At 45.1% G+C, this 15,316-nt stretch overlaps 1 protein-coding gene across 3 annotated transcripts in view; it reads right to left on the bottom strand.

Annotated features, from left to right (window-relative positions):
• Positions 1–1,442: 1,442 nt before the first annotated feature.
• DDC (dopa decarboxylase) overlaps positions 1,443–15,316 on the bottom strand; it is a 313,463-nt gene continuing 299,589 nt past the window's right edge. For all 3 annotated transcript variants that reach the window (XM_069730344.1, XM_069730340.1, XM_069730343.1), the window contains one exon: positions 1,443–1,589. The gene's annotated coding sequence lies outside the window, so the exon portion shown is untranslated. The remainder of the gene's footprint in view (positions 1,590–15,316) is intronic.

The following is a 15,316-nucleotide window of genomic DNA, read 5'->3' as shown; positions in this document are numbered from 1 at the left end:
GGATCACATGCACAAAGCATTTTCAAGTTGCCCTTTCCTCAGTTCGAAATGTAGTTAAGAAATGGCAGTTAAGATGAACAGTGGAGGTCAAGATAAAATCTGGAAGATCAAGTAAAACTTCAGTGACAGCTGCTCTTAGGAATGCTAAATAGGCACATCAGAAACTCTACTTAACTGAAAAACACCTTCAAAAAGATTTAGCAGACTTTGGAGTTGTGGTACATTGTTCTACTGTTCAGAGACACCTGCACAAATATGGCCTTCATGTAAGAATCAGTAGAAGAAAACCTCTTCTGCATCCTCAACATAAAATTCAGCGTGAGAAGTATGCAAAAGAACATCTAAACAAACCTGATGAATTTTGGAAACAAGTACTGTGGAACTATGAGGTTAACCCATTACTTGCCAAATTAAAATTTTTACAAGTACAGATTTTTCAGAAAAGGGTGTCCCAATATTCAATTAAAAATGACAATGACATGTTTTCCTATTTTGAAAACATTCATTTTTCAAAAACAACACAAAATATTGGACCTAATTATAAAAATTAAAAATCTTAGTTGCTAGAAGCTAAAGATTAGGCATCCCAAAAAAAGGACATTGGTAGATAATGGGTTAAAATAGAACTCTTTGGCCAAAGGTATGTGTGGAGAAAAAGGGCACGGAATTTCAAGAAAAGAACATCTCGCCAACCATTAAGCGTGGATGTGAATCAATCATGCTTCGGGTTGTGTTGCAGCCAATGGCACGGAGAACATTTCACAGGTAGCGGGAAGAATGGATTCAATTAAATTTCAACAAATCCTTGATGCAAACATAACTTGATATGTAAAAAAAGCTGAAGTTGAACAGAGGGTCGCTTCTACAAATGGATAATGAACCTAAATACACGTCAAAATACACATTAGACTAGCTCAAAAGGTGCAAGCTGAAGGTTTTACAATGAACCTCACAGACCACTTATTTGAACATCATTGAAAATCTGCAGCTAGACTTCAAAATAGAAGTGCATGCAAGACGACCCAGGAATCTTACATGGATGAAAGAATGCATGAAAATCCCTCAAAAAGAATTGAAGGACTCTAGGCTGGCTGCAAAAAACATTTACAAGCTGCGAAACTTGTAAAAAAAAAAAGGGAGTGCTACAAGGTACTAACCATGCAAGGTGCCCAAACTTTTGCATCAGCCAATTTTAGAGATAATTTCATCTTCAACTTGCTTAACTGTGCACAATACCAGTAATTTTGACCAGGGGTGTCCACTGAAAGAACTAATTAATAGATACACATGCCACATGTTCAATAAGTGGTGAGTATGTGTAAGACCTTTTCATAAATGATGGAAAACCAGTGGTAAGAGAAATGGTTATGCCGCAATACAACTTATTATTTTCTCTGGATGTTTTTTTTAATCTAGGTGCAATAAGAATCTTAAATCAGTAATATATGCCACATATTCACATTTATTCCACTGGATTGATTCACATAATTGTAATAGAATGACAAGAAAATAAATATACTTTTATGAACAATACAGGATGTTCAACTTCAACCTATTTTTCCTCATTTCTTCATATGCAGTGTCTTTGCCTAAAAAAATAAACAAATGGTTAAGAAATTATTTATATGCATTTACATATTGTAAAACAAAAATCCATAGGAACTACATTTGAGTATCCTGTTACTCTGTATAGAAACTTGATTAGAATTCAGTCCCACTATTGGTGGCTGAAAGATTTTTTTTTTTTCAGTTAGAAGGGTAATGAGGCATTGGATGGCTGAAACCAAGTTAATTGAGCTCTACTAACTGCTATAATCATAGACCTGAGACAGGGACAAGGGGGCATCCTCTACATCTGGAGGAAAGAAGGTTTAAGCATAATAACACACGCGGATTCTTTACTGTAAGAGCAGTGAGACTATGGAACTCTCTGCCGTATGATGTTGTAATGAGTGATTCATTACTTAAATTTAAGAGGCGACTGGATGCCTTTCTTGAAAAGTATAATGTTACAGGCTATATATACTAGATTCCTTGTTAGGGTGTTGATCCAGGGAACTAGTCTGATTGCCGTATCTGGAGTCGGGAAGGAATTTTTTTCCCCAGTGTGAAGCTTACTCTTTGCCACATGGTTTTTTTTGGCCTTCCTCTGGATCAACATGTTAGGGCATGTTAGGTTAGGCTATGGGTTGAACTAGATGGACTTAAAGTTTTTCTTCAACCTTAAAGGGACTCTGTCACCTGAATTTGGAGGGAGCAATCTTCAGCCATAGAGGCGGGGTTTTCGGGTGTTTGATTCACCCTTTCCTTACCCGCTGGCTGCATGCTGGCTGCAATATTGGATTGAAGTTCATTCTCTGTCCTCCGTAGTACATGCCTGCACAAGGCAATCTTGCCTTGCGCAGGCGTGTACTGTTGAGGACAGAGAATGAACTTCAATCCAATATTGCAGCCAGCATGCAGCCAGTGGGTAAGGAAAGGGTGAATCAAACACCCGAAAACCCCGCCCCTATGGCTGAAGATTGTTCCCTCCAAATTCAGGTGACAGAGTCCCTTTAATAACTATGTTACTATTCACTACTAATGAAGTGGATTTTATAATCACTAAGGCAGGGGTGAGGAACCTTGTTTCCGCCAAGAGCCATTCGAATATTTAGGCCCTCTTTCGGGGGCCGTACGAATTGTGTGCTATCTCTGCGTACAAAGTACGTCCTGACACTAGCACTGCTGTCAGGACGTAATCTTTCATTGCACGCGCCTTAACATTCAGCAGTGAACACTGCATGCGTATGCTCACAGAGCAAGAAGAAATTAAAAGGATGGTGGTCATCAAAACACAGCTGCTGGCCCAAGCACTGTGGTCCCAAGGATGATGTTTATAATCTAGAATGGGCGTAATAAACATGGAGCTTCCCAGGCTATTAATATCAGATCACAGCTGTCTGCTTAGCCTGAACTGGTTTTTAACAAGTGGTGATCTCCCCCCAAAAGATATGAAATTAATAACCAATTAACTTTTATTAATAACTAGGAAAGGCTAGGCAGAGAGCTGCGGGCTCAAATTAATAGCCTAGGAATGGAACATGGATATTGGCCCCCTCCCTGACTAAGAACATCAACTCTCAGCAGCCCCAGAATTGGGTATCCATGAAATGAGAGACTTCTGGAGCTTAGTCTTCACTATTCCCACTTGCCCTGGTGTAGTGGCAAGTGGGTAATAGTATTGGGGTTGATGTCAGCTTTGTAATGTCAGTTGACATCAAACTCAGGGGTTAGTAGTAATGATGAGCGGGTGTGCTCGTTACTCGAATTTTCCGAGCATGCTCTGGTGTACTCCGAGTATCTTGGGTGTGCTTGTAGATTATGTTTGTGTCCCTGCAGCTGCATGATTTGCGGCTGTTAGACAACCTGAACACATGCAGGGATTGCCTGTTTGTTAGGGAATCCTCACATGTATTCAGGCTGTCCAGTAGCTGCAAATCATGCAGCTGTGGGGACACAAACATAATCTACGAGCACGCCCAAGATACTCAGAGAACACCCGAGCATGCTCGGAAAACTCGAGTAACGAGGACACTTGCTCATCACTTGTCAGTAGTAAAGAAGCATCTATAGTACACCCCCATTACTATCCACTAAGTCAAATGTAACAAACACTGAGTAAAGTTCTTTTATTTGAAATAAAACTCCTCAACAATATTTTACCTATTTATTAATATCCAAAGAAAATTAAAAAACAAAGAAATCCTCACCTGTCCGCCGATAATCCATTTGTCCTGCGACGAGCCCAACCCCGCTACATCTGTAATGGGAGTAAGGGATAAAAAGGACAAAGGGGAAACGGAAACAAACCTCACAAAAGAAAACAAAGGAGTCTAGGAATACACACATTATGGAGTCAAGAATTGACCAATGTATACACAGAGTTTCAATTACATTTGAAAATGAGTGTGCTTAAAGGTAAGGTGCCATCAAAAAAAAATTTTTTTTAACAATTGACAAAATGTAAAGTATTAATGTTTCATTAAACACTAGGGGAAGCAGATGCTGAAATTTGCCATAAAAACCTAATGTACAGTAAATGTGGGTGGGATTTGCTGACGTGTGTGTGTGTGTGTGTGTGTGTGTGTGATGTCGCCCCTCTCCCCCCCTTTTGGGTGCTTGCAAAAAGATAAAAAAGGATGTTTAGCATCACAGTGCTGAGCCATTTTGTTGGTGGCTGCTAGTGATATATTGACAAGTAGAAAGTGTCACCGAGGATGGCTGGCAGCACAATTTGTTAGTGTTTGAGCTCAGCGTAGTGTATCACACAGGATGGGATTAGATATGCAGTGTCTAATGTATGTAAGATGTGACCCCGCTCCATCCACTTTTATGGAAGCAGTGGTGTAATATGTAACCCCACTCTGTCCGCTATATTACTACTTTCATAGAAGTAGACAGAGCGGGGTCACACATTACACCATTGCTCCAGTGGAAGTGGACGGAGCAGGCGGTCACACATTACACCACTGCTCCCTTAGAAGTGGACGGTGCAGGGTTACGTATTACATCACTGCTTCCATAGAAGTGAATGGAGTGGGGGACACATTACATCACTGCCCCCATAGAAGTAGACAGAACAGGGTCATGTATTACACTCCTACTTGCATAAAAGTGGACGGTGCAGTCTCACACATTACTCCACTGCTCCCTTATAAATGTGACCCTGTTCTGTCCATGTCTATGGGAGCAGTAGTGAAATGTGGGACACCCCTCTGTCCATTTCCATTGGTGCAGTAGTGTAATGTGTGAGGCTGCTCTGTCCACTACGTTACTACTCCCATAGAAGTTGACAAGTTGGGTTCACACATTACCCCACTGCTCCCATAGAAGTGGATGGAGCTGTGTCACATTGCACCTCTGCTCCCATAGAATTGGATAGAGCAGTTCACACATTACACCACTGCTCCCATAGTAGTGGATAGATCAGGGTCATTCATTGCACCATAGCTCACGTAGAAGTTGACGGAGCGGTGTCACACATTACACCTCTGCTTCTATGGGAGCAGTGGTGAAATAGAATATATTACTAGGATAAATGTCCTGTAGCTATATAATTTCATAAGCTCCCCTACATATAATAAACTTGCACCCTTTAGTGCCTTTCGTGTGAGACTAAATGGAGTTTTCCCTAAAAAATTAATGAAAAAGATGACTTGGGGTTCCCCCAATTTTTTTGTAAGCAGCCAAGGTAAAGCACACAGTTGGGGGCCTATATTATCAGAAAATACCAGCCCGCAGCTACCCAGAATTGGCGCATCACATTGGATGTGCCAATTCTGATGCTTCTGGTTCTGGCTCTTCAGAATTGCCACGGTACTAAATGGGGCTGCGTTATACTTAATTGGGCTGCGTTATACTCAATAGGGCTGCATTATACCATATGGAGGCTGAATTATACCATATGGGGAATGCATTATACTATATTGGGGTTGTATTATACTTTATGGGGCGGCATTATACTCTATCATGGAATATGCTTCCCCAATCCTGGTATATGCTTCCCCATCCTGGTATATGCTTCCCCGTCCTGGTATATGCTACCACATCCTGGTATATACTACCCCATCCTGGTATATGCTTTTCCATCCTGGTATATGCTTCCCCATCCTTGTATATGCTTCCCGTCCTGGTATATGCTTCCCGGTCCTGGTATATGTTTCCCCCATATTGGTGTATCTTCCCCCATCCTGGTATATGGCCCCTATATATTCAATGCATAGAAAAAATCAAAAGCTTGTACTTACCTTACCTGTGCTCCCATGCCATGTGACATCCACTTCTCAGTGTTCAGAGCACAGCAACGTGATGATCTCCCTGCTGTGCTCTGAACAGGTTGGCGGTGAGTGGTAATAGCAACCTGTACTGTAATACTGATGACAGGATACAATCACCGCTCCTTTCCAATACTCTTCTCACCCCCGGACCTCTGCTCCTCGGCACCTCCTCTCACTGCAGACTCCTACCATCGCACGCACTGAGCAGTGTGTGCAATGACAGGTCGAGAGTGGAGCCTACAGCATACACTGCATGCTTCACAAAGATGACCATGATCTCCTCCCACAGTTGTGATCTGGATAGCTGGGATCACTGATATGGGCAGAGGTGCAGCCTCAATAAAAGAGATGTGGTCAGACGGCAACCGCGCGGCAAACACTGCTTCTAATCAGCGGTGAAATAGGGATTTTTGTGCACTCACCGTAAAATCCTTTTCTCCGAGCCATTCATTGGGGGACACAGACTGTGGGTGTATGCTGCTGCCACTAGGAGGCTGACACTAAGTGATACAAAAAAAGTTAGCTCCTCCCCTGCAGTATACACCCCCCTGCTGTCTCTCAGCTAACCAGTTCGGTGCAAAAGCAGTAGGAGATCAATAACAACATGTGAGAGTATAGTATGTCAAATCATATATGAGGGTATAGCACGCCAAATTATATATGTTATAAAACAACCACAAACTAATAACAGGGTGGGAGCTGTGTCCCCCAATGAATGGCTCGGAGAAAAGGATTTTACGGTGAGTACACAAAAATCCCTATTTCTCCTTCGCCTCATTGGGGGACACAGACCGTGGGACGTCCCAAAGCAGTCCCTGGGTGGGAGCAACATCAGATCAAGCCCTATGTAACCGCTACTTACAAGTGCGCCACCGTGGCCTGCATAGTCTGCCTGCCCAGACTCACATCTGCGGAAGTCCGGGAAGTATAGTGCTTCAAGCGTGCATGCGGACAGGATGAACCCGCGAAGCTGACAGAAGTGCTTTGCTGATGCCTGGTGTCTGGAACCCAAGAAACCTTGATTGATCGAGTGGAGTGAAAAAAGGCTGACGTCTAACACAGAAGGACTTCTGGATGTGTAAAGAATCCACCAGGCTAACATGGCCAAAGGAAAAAACTGCTAAGGCCTTCCTGAAAAAAGTACCAAGAAGCCCAAATGAATTTGTACATCCTCTTGAAGAACGCCGTCCTCAGCATGTACCTACTCAGGGCTCTCACATTGTCCAGTGTATGGGGAACCCATTCCGTTTTGTGGACTAGAGCCGAAAGAGAAGAGGGAAGAACGATGCCATCGTAACAGTGGAAGTACGATATCACCTTGGTAACAAGGGACGGCCTGAGGACAACCTTGCCTTGATAGTAATAAGGAAAAAAGATCTGAAGGAACAGGGCGGCCAGCTCGAAGACCCGTCTGAATTGACTTGGACAGTGCAGATCTCCCAGGACCACTGGGGGTCTTCCTGCTTCCTAAAGACCCTTGGAGCCAGTGGAAGAGGCGAGATGGAGCTGGTATCCCAGAAGAACCAGAGTATGCACTGTGATGGCTTTTGGGTCTCGAGTCCGGACCATGAACTCGAATGCATTGGCGTTTAGTCTGGTGTTGTGAATTCTGTTGTCGAACTCCCTCCTGTGGTCGTGAATGGTACTTCGGTGAGTTCTGTCTATGGGCTCCCTCTGGTGGCTGTGAGTGAAGCTGCTGCTTCTGAGGTTCCTTACACAGGTGACGTGGTTTATCCTTTGGTTGGCTGCTCTGTTTAGCTCCATTCAGATCGTTGCTCCATGCCGGCTGTCAATGTTCCTGCATTGGTTCAGTTCGCTCTTGGATCTTTCTGGTGACCTGTCTTCTCCAGCAGAAGCTAAGTTCCTGATAGTTATTATTTGTTCATTGTTTCCTTGTCCAGCTGGTTATCATGATTTTGTCTTGCTAGCTGGAAGCTCTGGGATGCAGAGTGGCATCTCCGCACCGTGAGTCGGTGCGGAGGTCTTTTTGCACACTCTGCGTGGTCTTTTGTAGGTTTTTGTGCTGACCGCAAAGATACCTTTCCTATCCTCAGTCTGTTTAGTTAGTCTGGCCTCCCTTTGCTAAAACCTGTTTCATTTCTGCGTTTGTGACTTTCATCTTTACTCACAGTCAATATATGTGGGGGGCTGCCTTTTCCTTTGGGGAATTTCTCTGAGGCAAGGTAGGCTTTATTTTCTATCTCTAGGGCTGTGAAGAGGCGTCTAGGGAGAGTCAGGAACGCTCCACGGCTATTTCTAGTGTGTGTGATAGGATTAGGGCTTGCGGTCAGCAGAGCTCCCACATCCCAGAGCTTGTCCTGCGTGAGTTTAACTATCAGGTCGTGCCGGGTGCTCCTAACCACCAGGTCATAACAGTCTGGACGTCATCCGCTCTACATATTAAGTGCTCCAGTTAAGGCAGATATGTTGGAAGAATTCCGGATGAAGTTCCCACTCACTTGAGGCGAGACCCTGGTGGCTGAGGAAAAAACTGCCGCCCAGAGTTCTACTCCTGGGATGAGTACTGCCGAGATCACGAGTGATAGATTTCAGCCCATGAGAGAGTGTGAGGTACGTAGGTTAAGGTGCCTGACCGTGGGTACCTGCTAGATAATAGTGGTATTGCACAGCCGTGATAATATCCAACTGAATTTGGATGGGGAGACCTGCCAGAGGGCATTTGGCCTGCTGTAAGATCAGAGGTACCGTTGGGATCCCAAGAAAAAAGAGAGATCGGGAGGCTGGATTCCCGAGATAACCAGAGGCCTTGAGCAGTGTGGTGACGCTCTGTAGTCACTAGCAACCATTGAACCGGGAGAAGGGATCTCCCCCGGATGAGAAAGATGCTCAGATTACCCTCTGGAAACCTGTTTGACCTGCAGAAAAAAAAAAAGCGGAGCGAAGGGAACTGCCTCCATTGCTATTATCCCACCCAAGGATCCTCATAGCAAATCGGAAGGAATGAGGGCAGCTACGGACCGGGACTGAAAATCAGCCCTGTCTTGAGAATCCGCTTCTTTTAAAGACGTAGCAGAAGAGATAGCCCACGACCAGACAGGCCGTTCTGGCATTTGCCAGAATTGCCGGATGGCCATTCCGGCCCGGAATGTGGGGATGAGTGACCAAGTGCGGGGGGCTCCCTGTTGAAGGACCACGGCCTTTTCTCAAGGGAGGATTCCAACCCTCTAGGGGTGTCCAGGATCATCGTTAATAAGGATAGATGCTGGGCTGGAAATGAGGAAGACCTGTATAAGTCTATCCACCAGCCCAAGTGGGGAAGGGTATCGTAAGATATATAGACAGGCTCAGCGTAATCCTGGAAGAACGGCTGGAAGTCGACCAGATAGGGGAGGATGGCCACGCACCCAGAGTGCCAGAGGGACATGACCGCCACCATGTAATGGCGAACACTCTGAAACCAGTAGCAAAGCCGAAAGGTAAGGTCGTGACTTATGAAGGTAAGCATCCCGAATGTCGATGGATGCCAGAAAAAAACTCCACCCTTTCCCATTGAAGTGATGGCCGAGTGGAGGAACTCTATCCAAGAATGAGGACCTTTTTGAAGCTTGTTAGAAGTTAGAGGTCCAGGATCGGTCTTACTTTTCGGTCCTCTTTTGGAACCAAGATCCCTTAGATCTAGACTGTCCTGGACAACCCTTCTGCTGTTGGTTGGATCTATAAGACACTTGCGATCCTTTGTTCCTAGGTAGGGAACACCCCCAACTATTTACCGAATAAGCGACCACTCTGTAAGAGCGTGATGTCAGAGGTTTTTTTTTTTTAATTATTTGAACGCAGAGTATGCCTCCGTTCTCAGATGCATGAAGCTCTTCTGAATGAAATGGCATTCGCTGCAGACAGCGCCGCACAACTAGCCACATTGAAAGAGGCGTGCACCACAAAGCCTCCTGCTCACTAGATTTGATTGGCCAGGTGTACTGTCTCCGGAAAGAGAGAGAACTAATCTGAATCAAATAAATATAGACCAACACTGGAACCATCAGTAACAAAAGCAACACAAACTAAACACCCTGTGGTGGGTGTTGTGAATTCTGTGGCTGAATTCACTCCTGTAGTCACAAGTGGTACTGCAGCTTCTGAGCTTCCTCCCTCAGGTGTTCTGGTGAGCTCGTTAACTGCTTCATTACTTAACTCCGCCTGATGCGGCTATCCTTGCTCCTTGTCAATGTTTCAGTGTTGGATCTGAGCTTCTCCTGATTGTTCCTGTGACCTGCTGCTCTGTATAGCTAAGTGCTTTTTGCTTTTTTGTTGCTTTTTTTCTGTCCAGCTTGTCTTTTGTTTTGCTGGAAGCTCTGAGACGCAAAGGGTGTACCGCCGTGCCGTTAGTTCGGCACGGTGGGTTTTTTTTTGGCCCCCTTTGCGTGGTTTTGCTTTAGGGTTTTTTGTAGACTGCAAAGTTCGCTTTACTGTCCTCGCTCTGTCCTAGAATATCGGGCCCCACTTTGCTGAATCTATTTCATCCCTACGTTTTGTCTTTTCATCTTACTCACAGTCATTATATGTGGGGGGCTGCCTTTTCCTTTGGGGAATTTCTCTGGGGCAAGTCAGGCCTATTTTTCTATCTTCAGGCTAGCTAGTTTCTTAGGCTGTGCCGAGTTGCCTAGGTAGTTGTTAGGCGCAATCCACAGCCGCTTTTAGTTGTGTTTAGGATAGGATCAGGTGTGCAGTCTACAGAGTTTCCACGTCTCAGAGCTCGTTCTTGTATTTTTGGGTATTTGTCAGATCACTGTGTGCGCTCTGATCGCTAAGCACACTGTGTTTCTGGATTGCCTTCATAACACCTGTCATTAGCAAACATAACAGTACAAGGAGCCTAACTAATGATTCTCAATAGAGGGAAAGAAAAAGTTCTGACATCATTTTTTTTTTTTTTCCCTAGACATTTGGGTGATTCTGGACACAGGTGTGGACATGGATATTCAGGGTCTGTGCTCTTCAATGGATAATCTCGTTATAAATGTACAAAAGATTCAAGATACTATTGATCAGAAATCTATGTTAGAACCAAGAATTCCTATTCCTGATTTGTTTTTTGGAGATAGAACTAAGTTTCTAAGTTTCAAAAATAATTGTAAGCTATTTCTGGCCTTGAAACCTCATTCTTCTGGTAATCCTATTCAACAGGTTTTGATTGTTATTTCTTTTTTGCGCGGCGACCCTCAAGACTGGGCATTTTCTCTTGCGCCAGGAGACCCTGCATTGAGTAGTGTCGATGCGTTTTTCCTGGCGCTCGGATTGCTGTACGATGAGCCTAATTCAGTGGATCAGGCTGAGAAAAATTTGCTGGCTTTGTGCCAGGGTCAGGATGATATAGAAGTATATTGTCAGAAATTTAGGAAATGGTCAGTACTCACTCAGTGGAATGAATCTGCGCTGGCAGCTTTGTTCAGAAAGGGTCTCTCTGAGGCTCTTAAGGATGTCATGGTGGGATTTCCTATGCCTGCTGGTTTGAATGAGTCTTTGTCTTTGGCCATTCAGATCGGTCGACGCTTGCGCGAGCGTAAATCTGTGCACCATTTGGCGGTACTGCCTGAGGTTAAACCTGAGCCTATGCAGTGCGATAGGACTATGACTAGAGTTGAACGGCAGGAATACAGACGTCTGAATGGTCTGTGTTTCTACTGTGGTGATTCCACTCATGCTATTTCTGATTGTCCTAAGCGCACTAAGCGGTCCGCTAGGTCTGCCGTCATTGGTACTGTACAGTCCAAATTCCTTCTGTCCATTACCTTGATATGCTCTTTGTCGTCGTTTTCTGTCATGGCGTTTGTGGATTCGGGCGCTGCCCTGAATCTGATGGATTTGGATTATGCTAAACGTTGTGGGTTTTTCTTGGAGCCTTTGCGGTGTCCTATTCCATTGAGAGGAATTGATGCTACACCTTTGGCCAAGAATAAACCTCAATACTGGGCCCAGCTGACCATGTGCATGGCTCCTGCACATCAGGAAGTTATTCGCTTTCTGGTGTTGCATAATCTGCATGATGTGGTCATGTTGGGGTTGCCATGGCTACAAACCCATAATCCAGTATTGGATTGGAATTCCATGTCGGTATCCAGCTGGGGTTGTCAGGGGGTACATGGTGATGTTCCATTTTTGTCGATTTCGTCATCCACCCCTTCTGAGGTCCCAGAGTTCTTGTCTGATTATCAGGATGTATTTGAAGAGCCCAAGTCCGATGCTCTACCTCCGCATAGGGATTGTGATTGTGCTATCAATTTGATTCCTGGTAGTAAATTCCCTAAAGGTCGATTATTTAATTTATCCGTGCCCGAACACGCCGCTATGCGCAGTTATGTGAAGGAATCCCTGGAGAAGGGACATATTCGCCCATCGTCATCACCACTGGGAGCAGGGTTCTTCTTTGTAGCCAAGAAGGATGGTTCGCTGAGACCGTGTATTGATTACCGCCTTCTTAATAAGATCACTGTTAAATTTCAGTATCCCTTGCCATTGTTATCTGACTTGTTTGCTCGGATTAAGGGGGCTAGTTGGTTCACTAAGATAGATCTTCGTGGTGCGTATAATCTGGTGAGAATCAGGCAAGGAGATGAATGGAAAACTGCATTCAATACGCCCGAGGGTCATTTTGAGTATCTAGTGATGCCGTTCGGACTTGCCAATGCTCCATCTGTGTTTCAGTCTTTTATGCATGACATCTTCCGTGAGTATCTGGATAAATTCCTGATTGTTTACTTGGATGACATTTTGATCTTCTCAGATGATTGGGAGTCTCATGTGAAGCAGGTCAGAATGGTTTTTCAGGTCCTGCGTGCTAACTCTTTGTTTGTGAAGGGATCAAAGTGTCTCTTCGGTGTGCAGAAAGTTTCATTTTTGGGGTTCATCTTTACCCCTTCTACTATCGAGATGGATCCAGTTAAGGTCCAAGCCATCCAGGATTGGATTCAGCCGACATCTCTGAAAAGTCTGCAAAAGTTCCTGGGCTTTGCTAATTTTTATCGTCGCTTCATCTGTAATTTTTCTAGCATTGCCAAACCATTGACCGATTTGACCAAGAAGGGTGCTGATTTGGTTAATTGGTCTTCTGCTGCTGTGGAAGCTTTTCAGGAGTTGAAGCGTCGTTTTTGTTCTGCCCCTGTGTTGTGTCAGCCAGATGTTTCTCTTCCGTTCCAGGTCGAGGTTGATGCTTCTGAGATTGGAGCAGGGGCGGTTTTGTCACAGAGAGGTTCTGATTGCTCAGTGATGAAACCATGTGCTTTCTTTTCCAGGAAGTTTTCGCCCGCTGAGCGTAATTATGATGTGGGCAATTGAGAGTTGCTGGCCATGAAGTGGGCATTCGAGGAGTGGCGTCATTGGCTTGAAGGAGCTAAGCATCGCGTGGTGGTATTGACTGATCATAAGAACTTGACTTATCTCGAGTCTGCCAAGCGCTTGAATCCTAGACAGGCCCGTTGGTCGTTATTTTTTGCCCGCTTCGACTTTGTGATTTCGTACCTTCCAGGCTCTAAAAATGTGAAGGCGGATGCTCTGTCTAGGAGTTTTGTGCCCGACTCTCCGGGTTTATCTGAGCCAGCGGGTATCCTCAAGGAAGGAGTCATTGTGTCTGCCATCTCCCCTGATTTGCGGCGGGTGCTGCAAAAATTTCAGGCGAATAAACCTGATCGTTGTCCAGCAGAGAAACTGTTCGTCCCTGATAGGTGGACTAATAAACTTATCTCTGAACTTCATTGTTCGGTGTTGGCTGGTCATCCTGGAATCTTTGGTACCAGAGAGTTAGTGGCTAGATCCTTCTGGTGGCCATCTCTGTCACGGGATGTACGTACTTTTGTGCAGTCCTGTGGGATTTGTGCTAGGGCTAAGCCCTGCTGTTCTCGTGCCAGTGGGTTGCTTTTGCCCTTGCCGGTCCCAAAGAGGCCTTGGACACATATTTCGATGGATTTCATTTCTGACCTTCCCGTTTCTCAAAAGATGTCAGTCATTTGGGTGGTCTGTGATCGCTTTTCTAAAATGGTCCATCTGGTGCCCTTGGCTAAATTGCCTTCCTCCTCTGATTTGGTACCTTTGTTCTTTCAGCATGTGGTTCGGTTGCATGGCATTCCTGAGAATATTGTTTCTGACAGAGGTTCCCAGTTTGTTTCAAGGTTTTGGCGAGCCTTTTGTGGTAGGATGGGCATTGACCTATCCTTTTCCTCGGCTTTCCATCCTCAGACTAATGGCCAGACCGAACGAACCAATCAGACCTTGGAAACATATCTGAGATGTTTTGTTTCTGCAGACCAGGATGATTGGGTGTCCTTTTTGCCGTTGGCTGAGTTCGCCCTTAATAATCGGGCCAGCTCGGCTACCTTGGTTTCTCCATTTTTTTGCAATTCTGGGTTCCATCCTCGTTTCTCTTCAGGACAGGTTGAGTCTTCGGACTGTCCTGGTGTGGATTCTGTGGTGGATAGGTTGCAGCAGATCTGGACTCAGGTAGTGGACAATTTGATCTTGTCCCAGGAGAAAGCTCAACTTTTCGCTAATCGCAGACGCCGTGTGGGTCCCCGACTTCGTGTTGGGGATCTGGTTTGGTTATCTTCTCGTCATATTCCTATGAAGGTTTCCTCTCCTAAATTTAAACCTCGTTTTATTGGTCCGTATAGGATTTCTGAGGTTCTCAATCCTGTGTCTTTTCGTTTGACCCTCCCAGACTCCTTTTCCATACATAATGTATTCCATAGGTCGTTGTTGCGGAGATACGTGGCACCTATGGTTCCATCTGTTGAGCCTCCTGCCCCGGTTTTGGTGGAGGGGGAATTGGAGTATATTGTGGAGAAGATTTTGGATTCTCGTGTTTCTAGACGGAAACTCCAGTATCTGGTTAAATGGAAGGGTTATGCTCAGGAAGATAATTCCTGGGTTTTTGCCTCTGATGTTCATGCTTCCGATCTTGTTCGTGCCTTTCATGCGGCTCATCCTGGTCGGCCTGGGGGCTCTGGTGAGGGTTCGGTGACCCCTCCTCAAGGGGGGGGTACTGTTGTGAATTCTGTGGCTGAATTCACTCCTGTGGTCACAAGTGGTACTGCAGCTTCTGAGCTTCCTCCCTCAGGTGTTCTGGTGAGCTCGTTAACTGCTTCATTACTTAACTCCGCCTGATGCTGCTATCCTTGCTCCTTGTCAATGTTTCAGTGTTGGATCTGAGCTTCTCCTGATTGTTCCTGTGACCTGCTGCTCTGTATAGCTAAGTGCTTTTTGCTTTTTTGTTGCTTTTTTTCTGTCCAGCTTGTCTTTTGTTTTGCTGGAAGCTCTGAGACGCAAAGGGTGTACCGCCGTGCCGTTAGTTCGGCACGGTGGGGTTTTTTTTTTGCCCCCTTTGCGTGGTTTTGCTTTAGGGTTTTTTGTAGACTGCAAAGTTCGCTTTACTGTCCTCGCTCTGTCCTAGAATATCGGGCCCCACTTTGCTGAATCTATTTCATCCCTACGTTTTGTCTTTTCATCTTACTCACAGTCATTATATGTGGGGGGCTGCCTTTTCCTTT

The sequence above is a fragment of the Ranitomeya imitator genome, chromosome 6 (assembly GCF_032444005.1).
Source record: "Ranitomeya imitator isolate aRanImi1 chromosome 6, aRanImi1.pri, whole genome shotgun sequence".
NCBI lineage: Eukaryota > Metazoa > Chordata > Amphibia > Anura > Dendrobatidae > Ranitomeya > Ranitomeya imitator.
Note: the sequence above shows the minus strand (reverse complement) of the source record. Positions and strands in the feature narration are given on the sequence as shown.